The 16,320-nt window shown below is 42.0% G+C and overlaps 1 pseudogene; it reads left to right on the forward strand.

Moving 5' to 3' along the window:
• The first annotated feature begins 3,472 nt into the window (after positions 1–3,472).
• Positions 3,473–9,648, forward strand: LOC103161871 (annotated as a pseudogene).
• The last annotated feature ends 6,672 nt before the right edge of the window (positions 9,649–16,320 follow it).

The following is a 16,320-nucleotide window of genomic DNA, read 5'->3' on the forward strand; positions in this document are numbered from 1 at the left end:
ATGATATTTTATGTTTTGGGCATAATTATAAGTTTTTATATAATATTTCCAAAAGAAGGTAAATGTATAAAGTCATATATAAGTTTCTTTATATGCACCAGACTTTTAAAAGAAAAAAAATATTAAAGAAGAGCCTTTTCCCTACTGAGATACAGTTGATACAGAAAGGTCAGGAATGAATATTCTTACCAATACTTGATGCTGCCAGGAAGTGAGAATTTCTTCCTGTGGATGTAATCAGTGCCCCATGTCATCTTAGTAGTAACTCCATGGCATTTACATAGGCTGCACTTTACTTTTCCCATCTGTGCCTTGTATTTTTACTGGGTTTTTGTCATATGAGTTTGTTCATTTCGATGGTATGTAACTATCTTCCTCGTGGTTTTGGCCATAGTGAAATCATGTATTCTTGTATACATTTTAGGATCAGCTTGTCAAGTTCCTAAACACCTTTGTAGGGTTGCATCTGTAAAGAATTGCATTGGATTTATAAATCCATTTGTGGAGAACTGTCAAGTTTATAATGCCATGATTTTGTATTTATAAGCATGGTATGTTTCTGCACTTACTATATCTAATATGCTTTTCAATAAAGTTTTTTTTGTTGTTGTTTTCCATGTAAAGACAAAATTATACTTAGCCTCAGAAATGTTCACGCTATTTACATAATTAGATTGTGTTCTGAATTGAGTTGCAATTGTTTGTTGCTGTTATTCATAAACACATGTGTATTTTTACCTACTCATTAATAGAAGTTGGCAGGTTTTCACACTTTGAATTTTTCTTAGAGAATTAAATTTTATTTATTTTGTTTTTTTTTTCTTTTTATTATTATTATTAATTCAAGTTAGGGAACAGGCTTGTTTCACATGTAAGACCCCTCTCCCTCTCCCTCCCCTCACCCCCATTCCTTCTCCCCCACTTCCAACCTACCCCCCACCCCATCCACCCACCACTCCCCAGGCAGGGTAGGGCCCCCAACAGGGGCTCCACCAAGTCCACCAAATCTTCCTGTGCTGGGCCTAGGCCCCTCTTGAATTTTTAATATGTAAATTTTTCTGGTATTTAACATATTATGTTTGGAAGTTAGACTAGACATTCTAATGGTATTGTCAAAATATTTTAAAAGTAGAAAATATATTTACTGATGGGAGATGTTTATATGCATATATGTTTCTCTTATTGGTTGATGAATAAAACACTGGTCAATAGAGGCAGGAAGATAGACAGGGTTAGGAGACTAGGAGAATGCTGGAAAAAGGAAGGCAGAGAGAGGCTGCAGGGAGATGCCCTGTAGAAACTGAAGATAGAAAGTGCTAGGTGTTCTCCAGTAAGATAAGGCCATGTAGAAATGCATAGATTAATAGTTATGGGTTAATAATTAAGACAGAACTAACCAATAAGAAGCCCTAGCCATTGGCTAATAGTTTATAATTTAATATAGCGTCTGTGTGCTTTTTGGGGGCTGAAGAGCGACAGGACCTGGAGGGACAGAAACCTCCATCTTCAATTTACCTGACACTGATAACTATTTCTGTGCAGCACTTGTCACCACATACTTATACTGTTGTATATTGGTTCTGTAGTAACATAAACTCTGATTAGCATCAATTGTTTCTTTGTATAATTGATCCCTCAGTGGGAAATACTAGATGGATTAAACTGGTCACAGTAAGAATGGTCGTATGAGTTTCTTATGTTGAAATTTGTTTGGCTTTTCTTGGATAAGAATAGCATTTAGAGCCAGGCAGTGGGGCACACACCTTTAATCTTAGCACTTCAGAGGCAGAGGCAGGTATAATCTTAGAGTTCAAGGCCAGCCTGGTCTACAAAGTAAGTTACAGGACGGCCAAGGTTATACAAAGAAACCCTGTCTGGAAAAACAAAAAAAGAATGGCATTTATAGTTGATAAATAAACATGTCTGAGGTACACAATTTAATATAGAAATGCATCTGGTGAAGCTCATCACATCTAGATAATGAACCAATATCAGTTACTGCTTAGAGTGTCCCCTACCCTTCCGACCTATGCACTCCAGCCACTGTTGTCACTGGGTATTTTCTAGTATTTTATGTAAATGAGTTCATCTTAATACGCAATATGTTTTTTTTATTTCTGAGTGATCTGTGTTTGAATTTCCACAACTTGCCTATGTGCCTATTGTTGGTGAATAGGCTGCTGGAACTTTGGGCTAATGACTGTTTATAAACATTCATGAGTCCTTTCCCTAGGAGCAGTGCTACACGCCTACAACCTCAGGACTTGGGAGGCTAAGGCAGAAGGATCGTGAGTTGGAAGAAAGACCGGACTACATAATGAAACCATACTTAAAAGGGGAAAACACCAAAATGACAAAAAAAAAAAAAAAAAAAATGTTAGCGATGGCACACAATTTAGACACCACATTCAGGAGGCAGAAGAAAGCAGATCTTGCTGAATTCAAGTCCATCCTGGTCTACATAGTGAGTTCAAGATCAGCCAGGGCTACATAGTATGCCAGCTAGCTGTCACAATCCAGAAGCTTCAGAGAGGAGGAGCCTCAACTGAGCAAATGTTTTTATAAGATCTAGTCCTAAGTCACTAATTTTCTTAATTAGAGATTGATGGGGAGGGCCCAGTCTTTTGTGGTTGGGGCCACCCCTGGGCTGATGGTCCTGGGTTCTATAAAAAAAAATAGACTGAGTAAGCTATGGGGAGTAAGCCAGTAAGCAGCACTCCTCCATGGCTCTATATCAGCTCCTGTCTACAGGTTTCTGTCCTGCTTGAGTTTGAGTTCCTGTCCTGACTTCTTTGATGATGAACAGTGATATGGAAGTATAAACCAAATAGATCCTTTCTCCCTAACTTGCTTTTTGGTCATGGTGTTTTATCACAGCAATAAAAACTAACTAGGACACATAGTGAGACCCTGTCTCAAACAATTTTTTTTTTAAAAAAGCTGTGTACATACTATAATATCTACCTGGACAGGGTGCATATCTGTCATTCCATCATTTAGGAAGTAGATGTAGACAGTAGTTTCTGTCCCACGTCCCAAATAAACACATGGAGGCTCAATGGATCAGGCTTCTTATTGGCTAGGTCTCTCTTAATTATTAAACCATTTCTATCCTGTGTATCTCCAAATGGTCTTGGCTTAATGGTGTTGTCCAGACATCTGGCTCCCTTGACAGTTATTTGGCATCTCGCCTGAGACTCACTCTCTGCCTTCCTCTTCCCAGCTTTCTCCTAGTCTGGTAACCCTGCCTCTATTTCCTGCCTGACTATTGGCCAAAACAGCTTTATTCATCAACCAGTAAGAGAAACATATTCACAGCATACAGAAGGACATCCCCCATTAGGTAGAGGCAAGGGAATTGGGTTAAAGTTACATACCAACTTCCCAATCTCTCTCTCTCTCCCTCTCTCTCTCTCTCTCTCTCTCTCTCTCTCTCTCTCTCTCTCTCTCTCTCCACCCCCTTTCCCTCCTCCCTCCATCCCTCCCTCCCTTCCTCCATTCCTGCTTCTCTCTATCATACAAACACACAAATAGGGCTGGAGAGGTGGCTCAGCAGTTAAGAACATCTCTGTTTCCAGCATCTGAATAAGCCATCTAGTCCCGTTGCAATGCCCTGATTCTGGCTTCTATGGGCACTACACATGCATACATGTGGACATACATACATGTGGACACAACACATCTGTAATTTTTTTAATATTTTAAAAGGAAAGGCTACTAGTAAACAGTTGGATCATATGATAGTGACATTTGAACTTGAGAAGCTGCCAAAGTGGTTGTATCTGAGACTAGTTTCTTTACATCAATAGGTAGCATGGTCAGAATTTGGACTTGGAGATGTTTTAGTAAGTGTGTGGTAGTGCCATTGTGATTCTAATTCTGAAAGTAAATCTATTGGATTTTTCTTCTTTTTTGTTTTTTTTTTTTTTGATTTTTGGTTTTGGTTTTTTGGAGACAGGGTTTCTCGCTGTGGAGCTTATCTGGCACTTGCTCTATATACCAGGCTGGCCTGGTACTCACAGAGATCCTCCTGCCTCTGCCTCCCTAGTGCTGGGATTAAAGGTGTGTACCACTTCAGCCTCATTTTGTCTTTCAAACAACAGATTTAATTGTTTTGAGCTGGGAACTTTTAATTTAATCATATTTTCCTATAGGTTTATTTTTGATGTGCCTATAAAATCTTGAATAATCCAAGCTCTCAGATCTCTCTTGGAGTTGACAGTTTGAGTTTTACATCCAGGAATCTACATGTTAATAAGTTCCACAAACAGCTTGCATGCCTTCAAGCTTGAGAACCAGCAGTGTCTGTTGATAAAAGGTGCCACAGAGATCCTTTACTTTGGGATCTTTTACTTAACAGTTAGCGGGCTCTGCTAGCTAACCAAAAGAAGTCATATGTTGGCTGTATACCAACATAGAGGTATTCTGAACAGTTTTATACCGCTTACTGAAGCAATTTAACTGCCTCAGTCATTTTGCAGTGCTTACTGGTCACTATCAGAACTTGAGATCTCAGAATGTGACTAGTGTCTCAATTTCTGACCCGTCTAGTCCCTGTGGTCTACATTACACTTCATTCCCCTGCTTCCAGGCTGCTTCACCCAATCGTCCCTGAAGTTTTTCAGCTGACATTTCCCCCTGCAACTGTTGACTGATTCCTTATTTCTCTCTGCCTCTTCTCATCATCTCTCACTTGCTCCTCTACCTAGTAAATAGCCAAGAGTAAGTTGGGCAGTGTAATGCTCTGTTCACCTCCACACTTATCTTATAGTAAAAGCCCAGCCAGCCGTCATTGTGTCAGCCCCGATCTATGTGAAGGCTGCTGAGCCCTGCTGTGCCATTCTGTGATTCTGCCAGGGCTCCTTAGAAGTCCTGTGGCAGCTCTTACCCATTCTTCACCATGAACCCGAATGGGAAGAATTACAAACTGAATTAAAACAGGAATTTGTTGTCTCACAGGTTTGAAGCCAAGAGATTAAAACCTGTATTCTTCTGAATTAAAGGTGTCGGGGAGCTCACACGCCCCTCAGAGAATGAGGAAGAGTCCCTGTGTCTTTTTCAAGTGGTTACTGGCTTCCAGGGCTAGCAGCCACTCCCTCCCATTCTCTACCACTCTTCCCTTCACCTTATGTGTATGTACAGATCTCCCTTTGTTCACCTGGGTTATGGTTTCTTCGGACAGGGTCTTGCTACTTAGACCAGACAAGCCTGAAATGTAGTGTGTAGCTCAGGCTTCCTTTCAACATGGTCTTCCTGTTGAGCCTCCTGGGTGCTGAGCTTACAGGCCTGTATTGCCATGCCCAGCTTACCTTGGCCTTTTTGTTATAAGTATTAACTATAATGATGTAATTTCCATTTATTCCCTTTCTCTTAAAGACAATTTTGAAGGCATCATAGACTACTGGATAGACACTTCATCACATCCACAGAGATTATTTCCAAAAAAGGTAGCATTTGAAAGTTCCTAGGGTAAAAAATTGTCATTTTAAGGGTGACCAAATGTCCTAATTGTACTATTCAAATACTTTTGTTGTGGAATATATATATGTGTGTGTGTGTGTGTATGTATGTATGTATGTATGTATGTATGTATGTATGTATAGCAGAGGACTCAGTCTGAAGTCTTGCTGCTCCTACAGAGACCTGAATTAGGCTCCCAGCATCCATTGTGGACAGCTCAAAACCCTGCACTTCACTCCAGGTGCAGGGGGTTCAACATCCTCTTCTGACCTCTATGGGCACACACATGTGACACGTGTACACACACACACACACACACACACACACACACACACACACACACAGGGAGGGGGAAGGGTGCACGTGTGCAAGTAAGTAAAATCTTTAAAAATACACGAGAACATTCATGTACAGTTCTCGGGCTGACATTGCCTGTTCTGAGTAGTGTCTTCTCTTCCCTTGTCGTTTTTTTGTTTTTTGGGGTTTTGTTTTGTTTTGTTTTGTTTTACTGCCTTAACACATCAGTGGATGTTGACTTCTGAAATTTATCTTTAAAAATTTTATTTGCTGTTTTTAAAAATATATGTTGGTAGATTTAGCTGTACTGTTGGTCCTCACAGATGGTGTTTCATTATAAATATGTGTCTTCATGTATCTGTCCTATTGACAGTATCTGAGATGTTGGAAACTTCTGCTGCTATGAAGCAATGCGCTGGGGATGCTGAGCTATAGAAACATTAAGGTTGCCAAACAGGTTCTCAAAATAGTTATGACAGTGCACTTCTTCTCAGCTGGATGAGGGGAGTCATTATTTCCTGGCTTGATTTTGCTAATTTGGTGAATATGAGATGTCTCATGCTGGTTTTTTCTTGATTATGACTGAGTGAATGAGCTCAAACATTGTCTTTTTTTCCCCTTTTCTTTTTCAGCCTAGAGTTTGAAACCAGGGTTATAAGCATACTAGGCAAGTCATTTGCACCCCTGCCTTACACATCTTGCTCAGTTTCTTTCTGTAGAATCACTGTTTTTTTGTTGTTTTTTCCTACTGTAACTAGGCAGTAAACTCAGTGACTTGTTCTTCTAGATTTATCTGAATATTTATATTTATTCATATCTCTGTCGTCTGCCCCCAGACTCATGCCATAAGCCAAGAAGTGTTTGCCCTTATTTACAACTCTGGGATACTTTATTTATGATTGGGATATTTTTGTTCCTTGAAGTATGTAATGGGACTCACTAGTCTACTGCAGCCTGAAATTCTCTCTGTGGGAAAGTAGCTTCTGGACAGCTGCTGCATTCTTAAGCCGCACTTTGCAGATATTCCTGCATGGCGAGTATTCACACTTACTAGAATGGAGTTCCTGTCTCTTAATTGTATTCTGGTATCTGCAGCTATGTTCCTTTCATTTCTACCATTTCATCTTTATTAGTTCTTCTGGTATGCTTTTTCTCCCTCTTTTTTGAAATGTTACTTAGCACATTTTTTTGCAACTTGTCTTTTCCTATTAACATGTATGTTCGAGATTTTTAAATTGCCAAAACTTTCACTTTATCCCACAAGTTTGGTGCCATGCTTTATCATAGTTCAAAATGTAGTTTCCTGTTATAATTCTTTAATCTTACGTGGATAAAAGTGTTTCAGATAAGAGTGTTTGCCTGTGTGTATGTATGTGTACCAATTGTGTGATATTCTCATAAAGGCCTGGAACTACAGTTACAAATGGCTATGAGCCACCATGTAGGTGCTAGGAACTGAATGTAGGTCCTTGGTAAAAGCAGCAAGTGTTCTAAACTTCTGAGACAACTACTCAGCCACCCATTGTTTTTTCTTTATCACAATTCTGCAATCAAGTAGTAATGTTTCCAAGCTTATGGGACTACTGAAGTAACGATGTTGTGATCTCTGCAATATCCAGTCTCCTGAAATTCTGTGAGTTTTGGGGAGACTAGTTATAAGTCACAATTTTAACAACTGTTACATACCACATGGCATAACCATCAATGACCACACCTATGACAGAGCACATAGTCTAGGTGTACAGTGTCACACACAGTTCAGATTTGTTTAAGTATGTTCTGATGTTTGCATAATGAAGAGATTGTCTTCCAGTGCATCTCTCTGAAAAGGTCCCTGCCGTTAAGTGACTCATACCTTGTATTTCATGAGTATGGATGAGAATACTCAAGCCCCTCAATCTATTTGCAGGGTATAGCAGGTTACTGATTTTGTGGTTTAAATCTTTTAAATTTGTGATAAAGTGCTTATAAGGTGAGGATACTATAAGTTAATAACACTGAGAACAAGATTCCTCACTTTGGCGTTTGCCTCAGTTTCTTAAATCTGGAGCAGAGGTCTATATCTTTAGTAAGATTTGAGGGGCTTGGGGTAATGTCCTGGTAACTTCTTTTTCTCCTGTCTGTTTAGATTTTTGGTTAGAGTCCCAAGGGTCTCTGAGAAATATCCACTTTAATTCTATTTTCTCTCTAGAAATTGGATAAATCCAAGTCATTGATTTGTTGCTGAATCTATCAACTGGGTTTTGGTAAGTTTTCATTTCTGAAATTTCCATTGCTTTCCCAATATTTTCTATTTTGTTTTCTGAGACTCTGTTTTCCCTTTGCTTGAAGCATAATTAATATCTTAGCAAGCATGTTATATGATTGGTTTGCTGTAATAGTTTAGTAGACATGTTACATGATTGGTTTGCTATAATAGCTTAGTAGGCATGTTACATGATTGGTTTGCCAGGCTCACTAGATAACTCTGACATCAGAAGCACTGTGTCATCTATTGTGATTTTCCTTTGGTGGAAGGTCAAACTGCCCAATTGCTGCCATGCTCCCTGCCATGGTGGTCATAGACTCACCCCCTGAAACTGTAAACAAGCCACCAATTCAGTGCTTTCTTGTGTTAGTTGCCTTCATCTTTGTGTCTCTTTACAGAGTTAGGGAGTTTGAGACCCCCTAGGAAAAGACCATGTACTCACTCCAGGTTAAATTAGTTAAATTTATTTATTCTGCTGGCAGTCAGCAACCTTTGAGCCAAATTAGAACCTGTCACATGAAGAGGGGTGAGGGAAGGAGTTTTAAGACCATGAGTATCGGTCCGTGGTAGCTTGCCATGGCAATGGGCAGTGGCGATGTGGTCTCAGAACAGGAGGATTCGGTGCTGTTCCGGCGTGGCACAGGCCACAGTGATGATTCTGGCATCTGCATTGATCAAAGCTAGAAGAAAACCTGCTAAGAAGAATAAAAACCAAAAGAAGAATGCCACAACTCCCTTGAAACAGTGGAAAGTTGGTGACAAATGTTCTGCCGTTTGGTCAGAAGACGGCTGTATTTATCCAGCTACCATTACTTCCATTGATTTTAAAAGAGAAACCTGTGTTGTAGTTTATACTGGATATGGAAACAGAGAGGAGCAAAGTCTATCTGATCTGCTTTCCCCAACCTGAGAAGTAGCTAATAATATAGAACAGAGCACTCAAGAGAATGAAAATCAGGCTTCAACAGACGACAGTGAAAACTCCTCCAGATCTCTCAGAAGTAAACCACACGGCAAGTCCAAAGCTGCTCCATGGAACTCATTTCTTCCTCCCCCACCCCCAATGCCAGGGTCAGGATTGGGACCAGGAAAGCCAGGTCTCAGATTCAATGGCCCACCACCGCCACCTCCCCTCTTCTTGCCAAGTTGGATGCTTACGTTTCCTTCCGGACTACCAATAATTCCTCCACCCCCTCCCATATCCCCAGATTGTCTGGATGGCACTGATGCCCTTGGAAGTATGTTGATCTCTTGGTACATGAGTGGCTATCATACAGGCTATTACATGGGTTTCAGACAAAATAAAAAAGAAGGAAAGTGCTCACATACAAATTAAGCAGTTCAGATTTCTCCCAAGGAGATGGTGTGTTAGTGTCCCTGGTCGATATGAACAGAAGTCTCACCGTCATCTTATGGACTCTAAGCTGAGTGGGGTCATCACCAGTGTTTTCCCGTGCTGGGGTCCATGCCTAACTCACCAGTGGGGTGTGTTTAGAACACGATCACTGACCGAACGGTGGAAATGTGTGTGTATGGAAGTCAGTCTGCCAAAACTGTGGCTGAGAACAGCTGTAGAATTGTAACTTTCTTAGTATGTTGAGATTTTTATTAATGCCTTTACAAATAAAAGAAAGTCCTTTTTGGAAAAAAAAAAAAAAAAAAGACCATGAGTATCTGCACAAGCAAGCCAAGAGCTGTTCTGCTCTGCTAAGATTATGTAGTCAAGGTAACCTAAAATAGTCCTCGAATGTCTGCAAAAGCAGATTACAGAAGCCAAAAAAAAAAAAAAAAAAAAAAAAAAAGCAGTAACAACTAAATGGTCACAAGTGTTCACAAGTGTACATGTTTAGGCAGGGGTCAAGGAGTAGAAGTTATCTTTCAGGGGCTAGAGTCAGCAACAAAGGGCTAGAGGTACCAAAATGGATGCTGAGCATAAGATAGGGCTTCATTAGTCATTAAGACATCAATAAGAAGTAAGACACCGGGGTTCCTCCATCTATACATACATACATACATACATATATACATACATACATACATACATACATATTGACTTTTTCCCCCTCAGCAGAAGAAGTAAGAAGTATAGTTTCTCTGACTTTTGGGGACAAGTCCTCCCTCTTCTTGCTGAGTCAAGTTTCTGCCAAGCTGTATACTCAGCAAGCAGAGGAAGACTTGGTAAAGAAAGTGTGTCTTTGTCTCTCAGTCTTTGTTTCCCCCTGCTCAGCATAAAGCTACTAGAAAAACCATCTAAGTGTAGAAACAGTTTTGACACAAAATTTCCTTTTCCAGGAAAAAAGAAGGAAAGTGCTCACATACAAATTAAGCAGTTCAGATTAACCAAGGAGATGGTGTGTTGGTGTCCCTGGTCGATATGAACAGAAGTCTCACCGTCATCTTATGGACTCTAAGCTGAGTGGGGTCATCACCAGTGTTTTCCCGTGCTGGGGTCCATGCCTAACTCACCAGTTATTTCAAATGGCAAAATAGTCTATGTGTAGTTTCATTTTAAATGAGAAGCTGTCTTCATGCTCCTAGCTTTATGCAATACATAAGTTTAAATCGAGTGCAGAAAGTCAGTGTTGGCCTGGCAGCCACATGATCCCCAAAGCAGAAGTCCATCCAGACTCCCAATCCAACCCCATTTAGCCTGCCCATTTAGGCCACACACCACACCCTGAATCAGAACACGGAATGTCTCTACGCTGTCTCTGGGAGAGAGCGAGAAGCAGACTGTAATGTGACAACTCTCAGTTGTAGAACCTAGCTTCTCTATCCTCTTTGTCAAACACCCTATGCGGACCTAAACTGTGATGTGAAACTTTCTGTCACCCCAAAATGTAATGTGAAAAATAAAAGACCCAGAGACAGATACTGGGGTTCAAGATGAAGATCAGGGAAGCAAAGCAGCGGGCCACTAGCTCTCAGAACTTCTAGCTCAGACTGAAAGGGCTGATCCACACACGAGTTCTTCACCAAGTCTCAAACTGCTGCCTGTCCTCAGTGTGACCAGAGAATGAGTCCCTCATACTGACTACTAGCTCCTGTCTTTTATACCCCTCTAGTGCTGGGATTAAAGATGTGAGTTATAATTCTCTTTTAGACTGATTCAATCTTGTGTAGATCTGAGTGGCCTTGGACTCAGAGATCTGTCTACCTTTTAATCCCTAGTCCTAAGATTAAAGGTTTGTACCACCACCTCCTAGCTTCTGACTGCTGGGATTAAAGGTGTGTATCACCACTGCCTGATCTCTATAGCTTAAGGCTGATCTCTATAGCCTGAGGCTGACTTTGCTTTTTGAATCCTCAAGCAAGCTTTAATAAATCATAAATAATATATCACTACACCAAAAAGCTATAAAATCAGTATGACAATTTCTCAGGAAAATGGGAATCAGTCTACCTCAAGATCCAGCAATTCCACCCTTGGGCATATACACAAAGAATGTGTATTCATACAATAAGGACATATGTTCAACTGTGTTCATGGCAGCATTATTTGTAATAGCCAGAACTTGGAAGCAACCTAGAAGAATGGATAGAGGAAATATGGTACATTTACACAATGGAATACTACTCAGCAGAAAAAAACAATGGAATCTTGAAATTCGCAGGCAAATGGATAGAACTAGAAGAAATCATCCTGAGTGAGGTAACCCAGTCACAAAAAGACAAAAATGGTATGTACTCACTCATATGATTTTTAGACATAGAGCAAAGGATTACCAGTCTACAAATCCACACCACCAGAGGAGCTAGAATACCAGGAGGACCCCAAGAGAAGATTGCATAGTTCCTCAAAGAACAGGAGGGGGACAAGAACCCCTGACCAAAGTGGGAGCATGGTGAGGGGGAAGGAGGTGGGAAAGGAAGAAGGGGAGGGGGAGGAGAACAAGAGGACTGAGGCAGGTGAGGAATAGAGGAGGGCAAGAAAGGAGATGCCTGAAAGAGGGAGACAGTACAGATATGGAGAGAGGTCTGGCACGGGGGAAATGTTAGGGGATCCACAGGGATGACCCCAACTAAGAATCTAGGCAGTGGTGGCAAGGATGCCATTGATGCCCTTCCCCTATAATGAGATTGGTGTCTACCCTGGTAAAGCAGAAACAGTCACCTACAGCTAAACACTGAGCCATACTCCTGGAATCCAGTTGCGGAAAGGGAGGAGGGGTGAGCAAAGGAGCCAAGATGGTGCTGGAGAAACCCTCAGAAACAGTTGATCTGACCTAGTGAGAGCGTGGAGACCCTAGTCATAAAGCTGGGGAAACAGCATTGGACCCAACCAAGCCCTCTGAATGTGGGTGCCAGCTAGGAGGCCAAGACAGTCTATGGGACCTCTTACAGTAGAGCCAGTGATTATCCCTAAGACACAAATGGACGTTGGGAGCCCATTCCCTATGCAGGGATATTATTGTAGCCCAGATACAGCAAGGAGGGCCTGGGCCCTCCCCCAAATGATATGATGGACTTTGAAGGTCCCCCGTGGAGAACCTCACTATCCCTTGGGAGGAGTTGGAGATGGATTGGGGGGTTTGGTGGAGAACAGGGGAGGATGAGGGAATTGGGGGATGGATATGTAAATATGAGTGCCTCTAAAGTAAAAACAAAAACAAAAACAGACCTTTCCTTGGGTGATTGGTCTGAGATCCCTGACAGAGGTGCAGTGAGATATTCTGTAAAGGCTGGTCACCTTGCTCCATCCCTCTTTATCGCCCCATCTCTCATCCTCCGAATGAAGGATCTCTCTTAAGTTTTAAAAGGAAGCTGCTCCCTTCTAAGGCCCCCTTAAGTTTAGGTCTTTCTATATTAATTATATTGCTCCCATCCCACCTTGAGGCCTCTCATCAAAGGGAAGTGTGTCGGCCTCCTCTGCAAGCCAACAGTTGTTACTGTGTGTGCATGTGTGTGAGTGTGTGTGTGTGTATGTGAGTGTGTGTATGTGAGCGAGTGTGTGAGTGAGTGTGTGTGTGTCTGTGTGTGTCTGTGTATGTGTGTGTATCCACACACACGGACCATGTTCCTTCTAACACACTATAAATTTTAAATTAGCAAGGAAGACTTTATTTCTTTTCCAATAACAGAAAGTTGTTTGTATCATATTAGCCAAATGCCTTACTGTTTTGAAAAAAAAATAAATGAAGAAGTCCCCCCAGGCATTTATACCCTCCTCACATGGTGGGTCCAGAGGTTGACTCTGTCATCTCCTCTGAGACAGTGAGTGCTGATAGAACTAGGAGTGAGAACCACTGTGTTTGTTTGAAAATGTTGGTTATTATCCTTAGGAAGGGCAATTTCAATGGGATTTTAGGGACAGTGTCCTAATTAGAGTAGCACAAGAAAGAATAATTGGGTGAGGGTAATGTGAGCACATGTGGATGATTCTTCAGGAACACTCTGCTGTGGGGGAGCAGGGACCTGGAGTGGAGCATTTTGTTTTGTAAGCTGAAAACAATTGATGGAAAAACCTTGCTGATAGGGGAGGAAAGGCGGGAGCCCTAAACCTGAGGGAGAGCACATGTCATCCTTATATGAGGACACTGTTTCTGTATGTCTGTGCACATCTGTGTGCCTTTGTGTGGGGGAAACGGCATGTGTATGTGAATGTGAAGACTAGATGGTTGATGCCCTGTGTCTTCCTCAGGTACTGTCCACACTGAAACTGAAGTTCACTGATTCTTTTCGGCTGTCTGGACAGCAAGCCCCTAAGACCCTTCCAGTCTCTGCTTCCCTCAGCTGGCATTACAATCATACTCTAGTGCACCCGGCATTTTTACATGAGTGTGGGGGTAGAACTGAGATCCTCATGCCTAATCAGCTGTCTCACCAGCTCTGCCAAAAACAGAATTTTTAAAGACGTTAGATTAAGTAGAAAAGAATGTTTTCTTTAGTTGCAACTGTGTTCTAACAATGAGCAAGATCGCCTCATGAGAATGAGTAGGAGGGGGCAATATACATGGCAGGAGGACAGGAGAAGCACGATGTTCACATTAAAAGGCTCTGCTAAGCATGGTGGATACTTGTAATCCCAGCACATGGGAGGTGGAGGCGTCAGGATCTGAAGTCCAATGTCAGTAGGCTATAGCAAGGCCCTGTCTCAAAAAGCAAACGACTGGGAAGGAGCTTGCTTAGAGCCATTGTGCTGGTCTTGAGAAGAGGATTGTTCTAGCTAATACAACAGGACAAGAAAAAAAAAAAACATGCAAAAGGAGAAACTAAGATATTGGTATTAGTAGATAACAAGTGTCCAAGTAGGAGATTCAAGATGAGCTTTAAACACCGGAAGTAACTTAGAAAGTGGGATGGAAGATAAATGTACCAAACTACACAAGCAATTATTATAAAAGATTTCAAGACAGGTTGTGGACTAGAAGCCACCACTGTGAGAGCCAGCAAAGAAGTCAGATGAGAAGAAAACAGACTATCCCAAGGGGAAAAGGAAGGAAGGGCTTTAGAAATGAAAAGTTAGTGATAGAGCAGCTGAATGCAAAACTACACACTGAAACATAAGCCAAGCTAGGCACAGCCCCAGCCATGCAGCTCCCTGGGTGGTGGGGAGCAGAAGACTTGTCTGAAAGTTGCAGGTTCCGTTCAGCCAGAAGTGAGGAAGGGTCCCATAGCACCTCTCCGTGATTCAGACAACAGTGGCCAGGCACCATTTTAATAGAGAATCTATTGTGTAAAAGTGAGCTACCCTGGGGACCAGACAATAGGGAACAACCACAGCAGGGAGATGGAACTTAATGTGCCAGAGCCCCAGGCTGAGAGTCAGGCATGGGCCTGTGTAGAGAGCAGGGATGGGAGGACTGAAGAGGCGGGCGTTGCAGGTGCTGAAAAACTGGACAATGTAGGCAATGGGAGGCTCTGCTTGGGCAATGAAGTACACAGGGAATGCGAGCAGACTCCTCAGCTCAAGGAGGTCCGAGTGGGATAAATGGAGCTCCTAGCTGCCATTCATTGCTATGAAGTCTGAGCTCTGAAGCCCCAGTGGAATGAATCACCCACAGCCATGACTGCATCTCTATAGCAGGCTGGCCAGCACTCAGGAGGCATTGGAAATCACAGAGGCAGGTCTTCTACCTACACAGATCCAGATCTGTGGTCTCTTTCCCACATCCAGTCACTAGCAAGACACCTCCCTCCATATAGCACACACACTATATATGATCTGGGGAGTCTCAGGAGGGTGGGTGTCTTAGTCACTTCAATTGCTGTAAAGAGACACCACAACCATGGCAAGTTTTACCATTTAACTGGGGGCTGGCTTACAGTTTCAGAGGTTTAGTCCATTATCTTCATGGCTAGGAGCATGACAGCACCTAGGCAGACATGATGCTGGAGAGGTAGCTGAGAGAGATACCCTGATCCACAGGCATTGGGAAGAGAGAGTCACTGGATCTGATTTGGGCTTTTGAAACCTCAAAGACCATCCCCAGTGACACACTTCCTCCAATAAGACCACACCTACTCCAACAAGGCCAGACCTCCTAATCCTTCTCAAGTAGAGCCATTCCCTGACATTTGAGCATTCCAATCTATGATCCTATTGGAGCCATTCCTAGTCAGACTACCATGGTGGGATAATCTGCCTGGCCCACAGACTGCAAAGCCAGGTGTGGTCAAGAGGATACTCTGACATACAAAGAGAAACAACTACTAAAAACAGTTCTGACAGATACTGAGCACCTGTCCCGTGCAGGTTCAACACCAGCATCAATAAGAGGAAAGACACTTAGCAGCTTGTGTTAAAGCAATCTGTCAAGAAAATATCACAATTTAAGTATATACACTAAATGTTGGAGCTTGCAACTTTATAAATCAACAATTAGTGGCATAGAAGATCATGCAGATTTAACACAATAGTAGTGAGTGACTTGAATATTCTAATGATATACTTCAGGGTCTCAAATACAAAAGCAGACAGCAAAAATTAATGCAAATTAGAGCAGAGGGCTGGAGAGTTGGCTCAGCGGTTAAAAAGCATTGCTTGCTTGTCGGGGCATGTCCTGCATATATGTTTCTCTTATTGGTTGATGAATAAAACACTGTCTGACCGATAGGAGCAGGGAGATAGGCGGGACTAGGAGACAAGGAAAATTCTGGGAAAGGTAGGCAGAGGGACACCGGACACCATTGAGGGACCGGGATAGGATGTGCCAGGCATTTTCCGGAAAGATAAGGCCATGTAGAAATACATAGATTAGTAGTTATGGGTTAATAATTAAGATAGAGCTAGCCAATAAGAAGCCCTTGGCACTGGCCAACAATTTAATAATTAATATAGCATCTATGTGTTTATTTGGGACTAAGAAGGCTGG

The sequence above is a fragment of the Cricetulus griseus genome, chromosome 5, assembly GCF_003668045.3.
Source record: "Cricetulus griseus strain 17A/GY chromosome 5, alternate assembly CriGri-PICRH-1.0, whole genome shotgun sequence".
NCBI classification, from domain to species: Eukaryota; Metazoa; Chordata; class Mammalia; order Rodentia; family Cricetidae; genus Cricetulus; species Cricetulus griseus.